The 16613-nt window shown below is 32.5% G+C and overlaps 1 long non-coding RNA gene across 1 annotated transcript; it reads right to left on the reverse strand.

Annotated features, from left to right (window-relative positions):
* Nucleotides 1-13010: 13010 nt before the first annotated feature.
* On the reverse strand, nt 13011-14559 carry LOC134240367 (uncharacterized). The gene is made up of 3 exons (XR_009986422.1): nt 14431-14559; nt 13431-13517; nt 13011-13223 (listed from the first exon to the last, which is right to left on the reverse strand). It is a non-coding gene; the product is annotated as an uncharacterized LOC134240367 (long non-coding RNA).
* Between the last annotated feature and the right edge of the window lie 2054 nt (nt 14560-16613).

The raw sequence follows: 16613 nt of genomic DNA on the forward strand, positions 1-16613 counted from the left end.
CCATTGATCGTCCATTGTGGTCCACTTAACATCTGGGGGTCATAATTTGTTCAAACATGAATTTACACTAACTGGGGATGCTTCTATATAAATATGATCAATTATAGTCTCATTGTTCTTGAGAAGAATACTTTTAAAGATTTTTCCTATATATTCCTATGTAAAATTCGTAAAATCACCTATTTGAATAAGTGATATCACCTATACGAATAAGTGATATCACCTAGTTGAATAGCTGTTATCACCAATTGAAATTGAATAGATGATATAATTTTTTTCTAATAAAGGATATTTGAATAGATGATATAACTTTTTGCCAGTAAATACCAAAACGGCACCTCGTTTCTTTAAGCAATTACATACAAATCACATCTTTACTCAACCTCACAAAAACACACCCTTTCAAACACACCCTTACATAAACACATTTCCCTCATAATACACCACCCTTACCCTCACTTCCTTTTTTTTGATAATTACATTTCGTAAAAACTTCTAGAGATTGTAATGTAGACAATCATAGTAAAAAGCATACAGTTTACTACATTTCAAACACTTTCAAAACAGAATTATTGACTGCGTAACAGTCTTTCTATTTTCTGTTGATTTGCATGATTTAATGAAATGTTAATCTCAACTTACACTCAAGGATTGATCTCTTTGTTGACCTTTCCAATTCATTTCGCATTTGAAGGGCTAAGGATCTTAACTCAAATCCTTGACACTGAATACCAGACGCATTTTCAGCATGATTCGCCAAACACGTAATAAAACTCCACAAATTACTGTACAAGAGTAAGAAAATTTCAACTTAAAAATCATCAGATGACAACATCGACTTGCATATTTACAAAATATATTTTGTTGATAAGTTGTATAATTTGAGCTTTGCAGATCTGAAGAAGAAAACAAATATATTTATCACCTCCATGTCCGTTACTTTTACCTAATTCATTGCAATTGTATTGATTTATTATATCCGCACTTTCTAAAGAAAGTTCGGGTATATTGTTGTATCTCATGTCCGTATGTCCGTCTGTCACACTTTTCTTCCCTGAACTCCTCCAACATTTTACACAGTAGCCTAATCATCTTTTTGGAGATGGTTGGTGGTGTCATGTAGATGTGCAGTAAGGTTTCGGAAATTTGATTTTACCCTGGGGGTCAAATTAGGGTAGAAATTTGTTTTTTTTTTTAAATATTTGATATGTTTAATTACCCTGGTTTCAAAAACTTCCCTAATATTCATGCATTAGCCTTCAACCATGATCATTTGAAAAAATGATTGGTTTGTTTTGTGTATGAGTAAAAGGGTTTCAAAATTTGCATTTTCATGTGGATGGCAAAAAGGGGCAGAAAAAAATGGCCCTCCCTAACCCAGGAGGTCATGAATTGTACAAAGTTGAATCTACACCTCTTGAAAATGTTTCCATATTAATCATGCTCTTGTTGTTCTTGAAAAGAAGAATTTTGAAGATTTGTTTCCTTTTATTCCTAAATAAAACTTTGATCCCTTATTGTGGCCTGACCCTAGCCTTTGAGGTCATGATTTGAAAAACTATAAATATGTCTATAGGACATGAATGTCCCGCCGAATGTATTTTACTAATGCTACATGGAAATTTGTATGAGTGTATAAAGTTTGATGAAAATATCTTGAACAGTTTCTTTAGAATTGAAACTAAAATCTAAATAAATTGGATATAGATAATAAATTCTCACCAAATTATGTATAAGTGCATGCTAAACATAAAAATGCTTTAAATTATTTCTTTAAAACTAAGCAAAATACAAATGAAAGAGGAGGGAGGTTAAGGTCACAGGATTGTGCAAAGTGAAGTTTTTTATGCAGTTGAATAGCTCTCACTAATACATATCTGCATATTATGTTTGATAAAAATATCTTGAATGATTTAATGAAACTGGGTTTTTTTTTTTAAGAAAAGAGAGGTCAAATAAAAGGTTGGGGTCAAAATGTTGTTGCAGTTGAAAAGCTTACATCAGTATGATTTTACTATTAGCATATGAAGTTTGATAAAAATATGATTAACGGTTTATCTAAAAAATAGATAAACACGTTTTTTTTAAAAAAGTGAGGTTAATGTCAAAGGAAAATTCAAGGTCAAAATAAGTTGATGCATAAATAGCTCTTAGCAGTAAGTATCAGCATATGAAGTTTGATAAATATATCTTGAATTGTTTATTCAAAATTATCTAGACATTAATTTCAGAAAATTGAGATCAAGGTCACAGGAAAGGACAAGTTTGAAGGAGTGAAGTATTGTAAAGCTTACATTAATATGTATCATCATGTGAAGGTCAAGATCAAGGTTGCGTTAAGTGTAGGCTGCACTGAAAATTGCTCTGACATTTTTGCTTAATTGCGTGTTAATAAGTGGATGTAAAATTCTGAAACTTGCTACAGAGGAACATTAATGTGCTATCTAAACAACTGTGGAATTATTTTTTGGAAATGATTTGTGGTTTTATGGTATTAGAAGTGATAATTTTGAAAACAAATTTACATTGTTGTTTGTGTGAGTGAAAATCAACCAACAAAACATAGGATTAGCATTTGGATAATAATGACTATTATTCTATCCCTATTGTTGGAATACATCCATGAAGATTTGTATACAATGGGCAGATTTGCTTAAACACCCAATTTTATGTTAACGCCCCCAAAATCTACCTGATTCAAGGTCAATAATTTACCGCCTGTCAATCATAAAAAAAAAACAATAGCTTCTGATTTGATTGACAGGTCAGCTACCTGTACTTTCTGATAATCTGAATTTGCATGTTTTGAAAACAATTACCTGGTCACGCGTCAAACTCTTTCATGTACCCGCATAGTATACACGCGGGTTAGAAACCTCCAATATGTTTGAATTTTATTTAAAAAAATTATTGAAAGTAGATTATTAAAACATTGACATTATAAAATATTTCTTTTCTATCTTCACTGCTGTTTGTTTCTTGTAAGTGTTATATCGTCCACGTTATCTGTAGCAAAAAGACCGCGTCCACAGAAACCGGCTCTATTTGCTGTAATTGGAAGTCCGACGATTTGAATTATTTTTTAAGAAATAAGATGTGAGAAAATATTCAGCACAAATAATCGGCATAGCATAGTTTTTAAAAGATGTTTTTATTTTGTACTATGGCTACAATCCGCACGATGTTTACAGAAATTGATGTCAGAATTAATGCTCGAATTTCCTCTAGCGTCTGTATATATACTTTATGAAAATAGTGATCAATTCTATAAAAAAAAAACTTTCTTACAATAAAATTTTGTAAACACACGAAGAATAAAAAATATGGAATATTTTGGACAACATTGTTGGCCAGGGAGGAAAAAGTATTCCGATAGCGGTAAATGCATGTTCACGTGCACGACGGATAGATGGATTAATAATTTTTTTATTTCAATATTCAGACTTTTTTAATCGAGTGATTTCTTTTATTGAAGATTAAAAAAGATAAATATGATTGATTTGTAGTTTTTATTCGTGATTTTTTTCTTTTTTATAAGGAAAACATATTCTAAAACGATATACATGTATCTTATTATTTTTTTCATCAAAACATTACCATGTTTAAGATGAATGCGTTGAGTTTACAAATAAATTTCATATTAAAATAATTATTTTACGTAGTTTCACTCAAAACCAGACACAAAACACGTAATGATGACCCTGATTACCAAACACAGACTTCCTGTGTAATGCTACATATACACAGATTTTTGACATCTTGGGTATTGGGGGTCTCCAGGTAAATAATATCACTGTTATTTCGACCACTCCCCCTCCTCAGGTAACCGTACGGTAAAAAAATTGGGTCTTTAAGGGCCGTACATGTTGGACAAAGACACAATTAATAGGATAAAGGATTTAGGTATTAATGACTATGGGGTAAACGTAATGGAGAATTTAAGCCTGTTGTGAAAATAAAACCTGAGGGTGTAAACCTAACAAACATTATAACTGTACCTCAGTCAATTGAACCAATTATGTATCGAATAGCTAGAGGTAATCGCTTGTGTGTAACATGTGTAAAGAGACATATTAACCATGACAATCTTGTAAGCATAAACTTTACCAAAAACAAAGACCCAACTGTTCAATCACAAAATAGAAACCTCCAGTTTGCTCATTTAATGTCAGATCAGTTAGAAACAAAACTGCATCTCTGTGTGACTACATTGTGTCCAACAACTTTGACATAGTTGCCCTCACAGAAACATGGCTTGGTACAACTAATGACAAGATACGAGGGTTGTCCCAAAATTCCATAGACAAGCGTTGTTTTGTAGGGACCCTACGTCATAAATTAATGAAACTTCTTATATAGATTAAACCAATAATATCGGATAAATTTATGGACAAATGTGAAGAAACTACACAAATTATTCAAATTTAAAAGACATATTTCATTGTCTGGTGTAGGAAGGCGGCGCAATACCCAAAAGTTGCAATATAAATTTGGTATATCGTATTTAAAATCCTATGGAAAAGTAATTACAACCCCGTATTTTTTGATGGAAATGAAAATTCTTAATACTGTTTTATTAACTATATTTCCTCACATTTTGGTGTTTATGCTTTGATAAATACGAATTTTATAACATTTTATAAACATGGGGTTGAAATCCGACTTTTCGCAAAATGGTGGCTGCGTTGGCACAGGCGGCGCAGTGGACTATGATCAAGTTTTTGATCTGAATTCACTCTTATAGAAATGTACCAGTCATAAATGTTTGGTAGACTAGGAAACTTTTTCTCGTCCTTAGTATTTAAAATGACTAAAACGGGTTCTCTATGTACATGTATATGTGAATAACAGTAACTAAAATAAAAGACAGGACTAAGAAATCGGCAAGAGTTACATTGTGCAACTCCATTAGAGAAACAGACGAAAAACCCATAGAAATATAGCATTTTCAAATTATTATTATTATTTCGTACCTGTACATTCATATACTTTTTTTTACATATTTTAAAGTTTGATCATATTATAATAATGAAGATATTTCAAATTTATAATTGTAACAAATTTCGTTTAATTTAAGAATTTGATTCTGGTAATTGAAATATTTTCGCCAAAAATTTGACCCGTTGACATTGGTATTTTTTGACGTTGCAGATTGCTCCGGGTGTTAGAGAACGATATAACTTTCAATATTGTTACTCGAAAAGTTTTCACGTAAACATGATAAAACTTCGTAATTTATCTGCCAAGAATTCGCTAAATCCATCCTGAAAATTTAACAAAAATACATTAATTTATTTGAAAGATATGAGCTCAGTCTACGAAATTTTGGGACAACCCTCGTATGTATAAATGAACTTGTTCTTGAAGGTTATGCCATCAAACATGTTATCAGAGGGTCATCAAAGCGTGGAGGTGGCGTAGCACTCATATACAAACGTTTAATAACTGTTAAATGTGTTACATCCAATCACACGTTCTCACAATTTGAACAACTAGACTGTACATTAGAAAGAAATGGATATATTCTACAGTTAGCTAGAGTGTATAGATTCCCTCCTTAAAAGAAAACGGACTAAAGACCAACGTATTACTAGAAGAATAATGGCCTACATTTCTATCGAGTATACAGTCACAGTCAAAAAATATTCACTGTTGGTGATCTTAACTTCCATCTTGATGTTCCCAAAGACCGTGACACAATAACTTTTAACAGTATCCTTGAATCAAATGGCATGAAACAGCTTGTGAATGAACCTACACATATCTGTGGACACACATTAGACGTTATCATAACTAGAGATACCAGTAACATTAATATTCTATCCAGTATTGTTGTTACCGATTCCGGACTCTGTGATCACGTAGGAAATATGAAAAAGAACTATTCTGTCGTTACATTTACCGCCAATGTTACCAATGTTACCAAACCACCACTAGTTCGAAAAGCAGCGACATATAGAAAACTAAAATCGATCGATGTTGACTTATTCAAACAGGATATAGATAGCATTGACTGGGACAATGCATCAAGTCCTAACGTGTATAGGATGGCCCAAGTGTATACTGATTAACTAACAAAACTCGTTGACAAACATGCACCTGTCCAGTCCAAGACTATCACACTCCGTCCTCAGTCCCCTTGGTTCGATGATGATAGTTATTATTTTTTTCGCATCAAAGATTGAAAACATTCGAGATGAAATCAGATCTTATCAGACCGATGATGCAAAGGAATATGAAAATGAACCCCGAACGAACTCTAGACTTTTAAACTTTCTACCAGCCTCACAGGAAGAAGTTAGAAAAATCATTCAAAGTTCGCCCAACAAATCATGTAAACTGGACCCCATACCAACATAGCTTCTTAAATTATGTCTTGACAAACTTCTGCCTGTAATCACAAACATCATCAATAAATCACTCAGTTCTTGCCATGTGCCAACGCAGTTCAAAAGTGCTATTATAAGACCTCTCCTGAAGAAACCAGAATTAGACCCTAATGTACTGAAATACTACAGATCCGTTTCTAATCTCCTTTTTATATCAGAGGATTTAGAAAAAATTGAAGATAAACGTATTGGTGACCATCTAGCTGAGAACAGTTTACATGTACCACATCAATCTACATACAGGAAACTTCATTCCACAGAAACAGCCTTACTCAAAGTACATAACGATATCCTTCAGTCACTAGACAATAACTGTGTCACTGTTCTTTCTTGTGTTGCTTGACATGTCAGCAGCATTTGATACGATGGATCATACCACTCTACCGAGCCGTTTGGAAACCCTCTACGGAATTAAATATAACGCTCTTTCCTGGATATCAGCGTACCTTAATGGTAGACACCAAACTATTTGTGTTGAAGGAGAGCTATCCGATCCAGTTACTATGAATTTCGGTGTTCCATGGTCTAGTGCATCACTTTTATGCAGATGATTCACAACTGTACATTTCATTTAAACCCATAGACATAGAGTCCTGTTTAACGGAAATCATTATGTGGATTAATGGAAACATGCTAAAACTGAACGCTGAGAAAACAGAAGTGATGTTGTTTTCTTCCAAAAATAATCTCAAACATGTCGAAAACATGACTATCATGGTTGGTGAGACATCTATTTGGCTTCAAATGACAGCATCAGAAATCTTGGCGCTCACTTCACACCACAAATGGACACGGAGAAACACGTCAACACTGTCTGTAGATCTGCTTATCACCAGCTGAGAAACATAGGACACATACGGAAATACCTTACAACAGATGCCACAAAAAATTAGTTAATTGTCTAGCAACATCAAAGCTTAATTCGTTGCTCTTCGATATTTCAAAATTGACAATGAATAAACTACAACGGGTTCAGAACACAGCTGCCAGAATCATCACAAAAACTCTTCGTCATGACCATATAACACCAGTGCTCAAGGAACTTCATTGGCTACCAATATGTCAACGGATCGCTTACAAGGCGCTACTATACACTTACAAGGCTCTCAATGGACAGTGCCAAACGCACATTATAGACTTATTGTGTGTGTACCGACCAGTTAGAGACCTTCGTTCTAGCAATACTTTAACACTTGAAGTACAACGTACCAGAACTGTGTCATTTGGAAACCGTAGCTTTAGCTGCACCAAGGTTACGGAACGCACTGCCAGAGTCAGTTACAAACGCCCAGACACTTAACGCTTTCAAAAGACAGCTACCAATCACGGTTATCTCAGTCAGTAGAGCGCTTGCTCCGTGAACGGGAAGTCGTGAGTTCGTATCTCGGCCGCGACTGACCTAGTCGTTAAAATTGTAGAAACTGTTCCTTCGCCATGCGCTCGGCACTTTGAAGTGAAAGTTGCGGGTCCTTCGGATGAGACCTTAAAAACCGAGGCCCCGTGTCAGCGGCAGGCGTTGGCACGATAAAGATCCCTCACTGCTTAATGGCCCTGAGTGCCGAGTAAAGGTCAAAATTTGAAGCCCTTCACCTGCATACGGTGACGTCTCCATATGAGTGAAAAATTCTCGAGAGGGACGTTAAACAATATACACTCATAATCATAATCAAAAGACAGCTTAAAACACACCTTTTCCGCTCCTACTATGTTGAGTGACTGGCGTTATTAACAATCGTAAGACATTGGATAAATATTGAGTGGAAAGTGATGTTATAATGTGATATTTTCACATCAGTGAATTCATTTTTTTTTTAAGTTTTAACTTTCTACTATGTTGTTCACGCAAACTTTGTATTCTGAGTTTTATTTGTTCTTATAATTTTCTATTTTAAAGGAATATAAATTCTTTATTACTAACTCACTGAAACTTGTATTAAGCAGCTTTAATCTTATTTTATGTTGTATCTGTGCTTAATTAATTCCTATAGTCTTGTTAGCTTTTATGACTGGTATCACTGTATTGTATGGTTATATCTTGTTTGTTGTAAAGCACTTTTGAACATATCCATGAAAAGATGTTATTTTTTGGAAAGTAGGTAAAACTTAAAGTTTAAGGTCTCATTGAGGTTGAAAAAGTTTAGTATATTTAGAAAGATTTTTGGTAATGTACATGTGAAATATGAAAGCCCTATCTCTTATTATTCAAAAGTTATCTCCAATGTTATATTTGGAGACAGATGACAGATGCACATACTGTCAATAAGATGGACAGACTGACAGACAAAAATGAGATTTAATGTCCTCTCCCTTTCCCAAAAACTGGGGACAATAATGCCTTTGCTGTTCTTGACAAGAAGATTTTTGATGGAATAAATCCCCTGCATATCTCTTAACACAAATCAATATTGTGTTTTTATGTCATTTGTTTGTTGTTAAACATCCCTCTCAGGAATTTTTCACTCATATGGAGACACCACCACTTGAAAAATAATGAGGACAAGTCAGATTTGAGGTCAACATTCATTTTAGGAGTTTTCAACCATTAAGACGTAAAGAAATATTGACTCGATCCTTCCCCTTACCCCTTCCCAGACCCCTGTTTGTTCATGTATGCAAACTACTACTTGTTTTACATTAATAAAATGTTTATACAAATAGTTTAATGTGGTCCATCTCTTTGAATCTCTTTTTATTCCTAATTCTAGGAGGATAGGTTGACACAAATTTATGAATAAAATGTCAAGCAATCTTATCATTGATGCACTTTTATTTTATTTAATGTAGTCAAATTGTGAAAATTTCCAGGAGAGTGGGGATTACCTCCAGGGGTTCATGACCTTTATACCATTAAATTTACATAACATAATAACACATGAAAAAAAATTATGTATAGTCAAATGGAAAAAAATTTCCTACTTCTTAGGAGTCACATGATCATTTGTGCTTACAGGGACAGGGATTGGATTGTGAGATCCCCCCCCCCCACCCAGAAAAAAACATCTGGATATTGTAACTGAATGTAACGTCCATAACGGGGGATAACTCTTCAGAATGTGAAATTCGTCTATTTTAGCATCGGATGACCTTTGATCCTTTAAAACTTTAATCTAACCATTTGCATTTCAGACTACCCAAATCTAAACCAAAACTTGTACTTACCGACTCTCATAGGTCCTGTCAACTTCAAAATGTCAAAATGAAATAATTCCTACTGACATACATGCAGAGATGTGTACACCACACTGCACGTGCAGTGCAATCTAAAAATGATAATGGTAAAAATAGTACTTAAGTTGGGTACGTGACGCAAGCTCAATGTGATACAGGTGTTCAAATACATGTATAGTACAAGAACAAATTTAAAATTATTATTTACAAAAGATGTTTTACTTTGCATAAAAAAATTCAAGCATTCAACTTGCTTAGATTAGATGCTTAACTTTGCCATCTAGGCCCACTTCCAAAAACACGCAAATAGGGTGTGTTTGTGTGAGTTGATGTGAGAGAGTTTAGTGGTTGACTAAATTGATTAGGTATATGGCAGCTTTTAAGGAATTCCGCCTAATTAAATATAAAAACAAAGTTTGCACATTTTGAAAAATTCATAAAAACGCTTTACACTCATTTGAATAATATTATTTCTTTTTGATCTATATGCGAAAATAGATTTAAAAAGTTCCAATTATAGGCCAAAAATTTATATCCCCTTTTATCAAACTTCACTAACATCATTTATTAAATTCTGTTGTTTAATTTCAGACTGGTAATGAATTAAGAATATGAAATGCCTATAAGATCTAGGCCCATGGGTCACATGGTCACCTGAGAATATTATGCTCAATTTGATGAATACATGTATTATGTAAATTATTGATTTATATTGACTTTTTCCTTGGTAAAGCCCAATTTGTAGGAGCGTTCATTTAGAGGCAAGCAACTTAGTATTACTGTTTTATCACAGCATCTAGTTTTTTTTTCATTTTAGGAAGGATGACAACGAGTACCCGGTAAAACGGGTACTCGTTCGAACGTCCGAGTATCGAATACTTAAAATAGTTCTCGGTTACTCGGATGTATATATTTTTTTCCTTATTCCAAACAACATATATTTATCAAAAAGTTATAATAAATTAACTTAAATGTGCATACGATAATTAGAGTGCCGTACCCAACACCTGTAAAACAACCCGCTATCACCTCTGACTGTATGTATAAAGAAATTTGTTTCCAAAACTGCTTTTCTCACATTTTGCTGTCCTTAATTTTGTATGGCTTCAATGATTTGTTTTCATTGATGATCGTTTAAGGTACTCCGATCCTCAGGCAGGAAGGATATCTCTTTAATTTTTTATTGAATTCAAAAAGTCTCCAAATAAATGCTTGAAAATTATTTTTTTTTCATGCAGCAATTTTAGTTACACACCTCTCAATGTGCTTGAAGTTTCTTTGAAGTTTTCAGGGAAGTCTTATGAGAAGTCGAAATTTTTGCCCCAATAAAGTATCTTAAAATTACATATTTAAGAGTCAAAATCAGCAAGCATCGAGCATTGAATGGAAAGTCAAAATTTTATTTTTTCAAAAGCTTTTGGTATATGAAAGATTTTGTCCTACCTAATGCTAAAACACAATTAAAATTTTTTTCGAACGTATGAAGGGACTGGTATCCAAGGAAATTAATTTCCTTAGCAACGGGTTCATAAATCCTCATGAAAATCAATGATTTTTAGACATTTTTCTATGAATATGTTTTCTGAACGTGATAAGATAAGGTATTTTGGTTACTTTTTTTGTTAAAAGATGGAATTACTTTATTCTCCAAAAATAGGAAAAACAAAATTTCTGTAGTCATATTGTTGCCATGACAACGGGAAAAGAACATGGCGTCAATGCTTATTAATTTTGAAAAAATTTACATATGTTTATCACTATATACACAAAATCTACAACCACTGCTGGAAAAATGAATGATGTGATCTTGTTAGGGGTTATCTATATGTAATATCTATACAATAAAATTTGCAGGCAACTTTAGTAGAAAAAAGTTACAAATGGTTAAACTGTGTGACAATCTGGCATTAAAAGCTTTTTTGATGGGACGGGGGTAATTTGAATACATGTACAGTGTCCATTATATTGGTCATATTTGTTCTGATCAAAGCATACTCATAATTTTACTATTGTTTATAAATAAAAGCATATTTAATTTCAAAAGGAATTTTACATTCCTCATAAACGAAACTTGGAAAAGAGGGGGGGGGGGGGGTAGGAATCACCTTGTTCACCAATCCATATGTATGTAAAATTTTGCCTTGTCCATAACATTTTAATGAAGTTCCACTGAAAGTTCATACTTGATATTAAGATTGCTTGTGATCTAGAGATGTGTCAAAAACTTTACCCAAGGTCATTTGAACAAGTTCAAGGTCATTGGTAGAAGAATAGTGCAATCTTTGCCCATTCTGTAACATTCAAATGAAAAGACTTGAAGTTTCATCTCGGATATTATTTTTGAGCTGTAGGTTTGTCATGACCTTGAAGTTCATTTGGACATGTTTGACCTTGACTCAAGGACATAGCTTTTTCAAGGTCATTGCAGTAAAAGTGTACAATATGAGTTTGGCACATTTACATATTTATTGGAAGTTTGTGCTCAACACAACGGTTTTACTACCTACATGTATGACTTGAGTATACATGTATGTCATAGTCATTTTTGGTATGTATATCTGCACTAGCAAAATTTTAAAAAGGTTTTTAATTAATATTTGGACCTTTTTTGAAATAAAAACATTTAATGCAATAGCATTTTTTTTTATGAGCTTGCTCACAATAATTATAGTTTATGAAAGAGAGTCACTATGACAGCTCACATAATTTTAAAGTAAAACCATATCAATCAGGCATGTAGCATCAGGTTTGGGTTGGGTAGGGGGGATGACATCCTCACCCAATTTTTTTCTCAACATAACCTGATGTTTACCCCCCCTTTTTTTCTTGCAGTTTTTTATGCCTATCCCAGACCATGCGCTTTCAAAAATGATACCATGTCTGTCAAGAATGAATGACTGAAACCTTTGGTATTGAACCGATGATGTATTCTCCTGCTGTCCTTATTAAGAAACAATATTGCAAGACAGCTAAAACCTCAGTATCTATACTGGTGCCTAAAACAAAAATCTTGAAGAGCTATATATATATATATGAATGTCTAAACTTGTACTGACCCTAAAAGATATTCATTAATAACCCTAATGGGCATTCCTATATCTAAAAACATTTCGAAAACAATGTAGAAATCAGAAGAGAATGACAAATATGAATATTTTACATATATATAATACCTAGAGATACGAAACATAAATTTGAGGAACGAGTCGTCTGACTTTAAACTAGTTCATCATCATTTTTATTTTACTCACACCAACTTCAGTCCAACATGAGGTACAATATATAAATTAGCCCTCTTTCTTTTTTCTCACAAAAATATTTTGTCAGTTTTAACATTAATTGATAGATCATTTAATATCGACCTTGTTTTAATCATGATACTTCAAAATGCAGAATATAAAGATATGTTTCAGATTCTTCGACTATCTAATAATTATGAATCTGCATGCTAAAAATTGATACGTAGTTATTAGATTTATATCAATAAAAAATGCTAACAGACAAACAAACAATGTCACTTTTAGATTGAACATTTTATTTTATCCACTTTCGTGAATACACTGTACAATTTATGGATCTTTTTTTCTGGATCCCTGAGTCTCCGGTAACACTATCCACTCACTTCCAGCATCAATGGTCTGTACTGTAATAATGTATTCTCATAATCTGAAAAAAGTGATAAAATTAAAATGTAATATTAAATATTATACAGCTTTGCCGTCATACAATATACTTAGAACCATTTCTATTTGAGCTTGAGGAATGATGATGAATGCAAAGCATGTTTATTGGAATCAATTAAATTCCAAGAAATCTCAATGGTTTATCATTTCATTTTAAAAAGTTAATGTTTTTACTAAATGTATTATTTACATGTTTTTCCTGTCCTATTCTATATCAGCTCATCCAATTCTGTTTCTGCTTCTTTCCGAGTTTGGCTTCAAAGTGCCGAATTTCATTCTAAAAACAGAAGTACTTAGCATACAACACAAAGTTGAGACCGCATTGATTTTAAATATTCTTTAAATTTAAAAACTTGCAATAAAGGTCAATTGGTTCTAGGTTGTGTCAAAACTCTAAATCTTTCCAATACCCCCCCGAAAAAATGAAGTATAGATATTCATTTCATAAATTTACGTGCTTTAAATCTCATGATGCTTATTATTTGAACCTAGTTCAGTGGTACCGGAGAAAATGTTAGCTGAATATGAATTTTCTTTTATAAGTAAACACTGGATGACATCAGCTAAAAAAGTTTTTTTTTAATTAATTATTTTACTGTGGTATATATACAATTCAGTTACCACTAGTCCACAACAGTACATAATACACTTGTCTGTATCACAATACTTCCAAGGTAATCCCCTTTCCTAAACTAAAATATATTAAGTACAGAGTTAACCCCCTGCCCCTTTTTCTTTTTTTTTTACGGACGCCATATCAAAGGTCATTCCATTTTACAAACATTTCATAATAGTGTTGGTTTTCATAAATTCATAATTTTTCATGTGAAAAGCATGCATTATCTTAAATGGTAAATAAAGATATCTACTATTAAATACAGAATTTTTATTTACTCGACTATCAATCAAGTTATAATCATTATATAGCTGGTGAGCGACTAGTTTAATATCAGCAATATTATTGGGGGGGGGCATACTCCCTCCTCCTGGTTCCGCAGGCCATGCATAATCTTTAATTTTTGTTTTTAGTTATAAAATAAGTAATGCTAACATATATAATCAATCAGAATAAAATTGAAATGTGCAAAAACACTTGCCAAGTGTTACATATTTTACTGCATGAATAATTTATGCTATACATTCTTCAGTAACTGTTGTAATGGTAAATTGTAAAAATTTCAATCACTCACCGTAATTAAGACTCATGAAAACGACAAAACTGAGGCTCAGACTGCTCCAAGTTTGTAATTTTCTGCTAGTCTTCTGTACATTGTTATTGAAAACAATGTAAGCAAACTACCGTTTATTCCTCCTATGTTAGAGAGCTATACAAAGGGAGGTAATTTGAAGCAAAATTGATAGAAAATTATGGATTTAAATCAGTTGTCATATATAAATGCTTTAGTTGCCTGCAGATTTTTTTCTTGATTCTTCTAGAACAAATACTGTTTAATTAATATTTTATGTTGATAAGCTTTAATGTGGTTGTAGATTTCTTATACAGTACTTCAAATTTGCTGTTTTTTAAAGCAAAATAAACCTCCAAAAACTAGTTTTATTCATCAAAAGGTGAAGAGAATTTTAATAATCAACAGTTGTTAAAATAGAGTATATTCATATAAATAAAATAATAATTTAAAAAGCTTTTTTACATGACTAGTAATAAAAAAGTATTTGTTTAACCATAAATTCAAGTGTCATGATAAAGTACAAAACACGCTATTTGAAAGGCGCGTGGTTTCCATAGCAACAATGCAAAAAATTATTTTTGGCTTGCCTTTTTCTGTCATACCCTTTGTTCTGAAAATTTATATACGAGTTTTAACCAAATCTGTTTCTATGCCACTTTCCACATTTTTTAACTAAATGCTCGATGCTTGCTGATTTTGACTCTTAATGAAAAAGAAATTCTTCTTTCTAACAATAGATACCAATGCTTATTTACATGATATGAAAATGTATATGCAATTTCTTCAAAAGCCTGGATACTTATGATTTTTAATTTTAAAATGTGTTTGGTTATCAAATCTGATTCAAAAAAATGCATATTGGGTGTTTTTATTTGCAATTCCTGAAAATCAATTCGAGATTTACTAAATATCCCTTTACAATATGATTAAGTTTGAAGAATTGCCATGGTAATAAAAGTAAATTTGAGAACTTAAGTATATTTTGTTATCCTTAAATCATTTTTAAATTATTTAATAAGTGATACCGAAATTTGACATGCATAGGTATGCCGCTACCGACTTAAAAATGTAAAGAAATATTTTGGTAATAGTTAAGAAATAAACAACAATGTTAAAAAGTTCTCTTAGAAATGAACTTTTAGTTGGTCACGTGATCAAATCCTGTAAAGCTCGAAGGGCTTCTCAGTAGATTTGATCACGTACAAACTAAAAGTTTCAACATTGTTATTTATTACTTATATTTATTTTTTTTTATCTATATATTATTACTTATATTTTAGACGTATACGCTAAATTTACTCCGCATAGCTGACTTTAAACATTGTTTTTTGACCTTCAATTGCATATATTAACATTTGCAAATATCTGTCTTATATAGACCTATTGAAGAGAAAATATGCTCAATTCTGTGTGAATGTTATTTGCGGGTCAGAGGTCATAGCGCGACCGAATCACAGAGCGAGGTGATTTTCCTGTCATGGTGCAACTTGTTTTGGAATATTTCTAAGTAAATAACGATGAAAATGATAAATAATATGGATATTTTCAATCTCGAGATGAACATTAAATCTTCTTTTGTTCTGAATAAGGTTTTGAATACTGTAATTACCCTTAGACCGCACTTACCCTTTTAACCCGAAATTCTATGGAGTTATGTAAACTAAAACAGGCGATACCACCGCTTTTAACTTCAAATATTGTAAGAACTTATAAAATAGTTAGATTATCCACAGAAGCAATCATTGTTCTTTCTCTGTATACAGATATCTCCTGAACTGGACTGCTAAACATGAATGTAAACATTCAAATATTGGAGTGAGGTAAAGTTACTTTGACCAAACAACTTCTAGGTCATTGCGCGTCACAACATAGCAATACGGCGACCCGTTCGTGTAATATATGTAAATTTCCTCAAAATTTATTCGTCTATGTTGGATACAATAATAATATACGATAAGCGTTTCAAACAACGCCCGTTCCTTCTGTTTCGTTAGTGGGGTCATCAAATATAAGGTGCATTGCAGGTTAATTAAACAGTCTTCCCAAACAAAAAGTGTAAATTGGTGTATCAAATTGGCTTTCGTGTATGTATTTTTTTTATAAATAAAAAAAATTAAGAAAGATATATACCATTTCATTGGACTTGATGTTTTTAAGCATGCAATAAAACGCAATAGAAGCAA

The sequence above is a fragment of the Saccostrea cucullata genome, unplaced genomic scaffold (genome assembly GCF_032062105.1).
Source record: "Saccostrea cucullata isolate Sc308-1 unplaced genomic scaffold, CSIRO_AGI_Scuc_v1 ctg1053, whole genome shotgun sequence".
NCBI classification, from domain to species: Eukaryota; Metazoa; Mollusca; class Bivalvia; order Ostreida; family Ostreidae; genus Saccostrea; species Saccostrea cuccullata.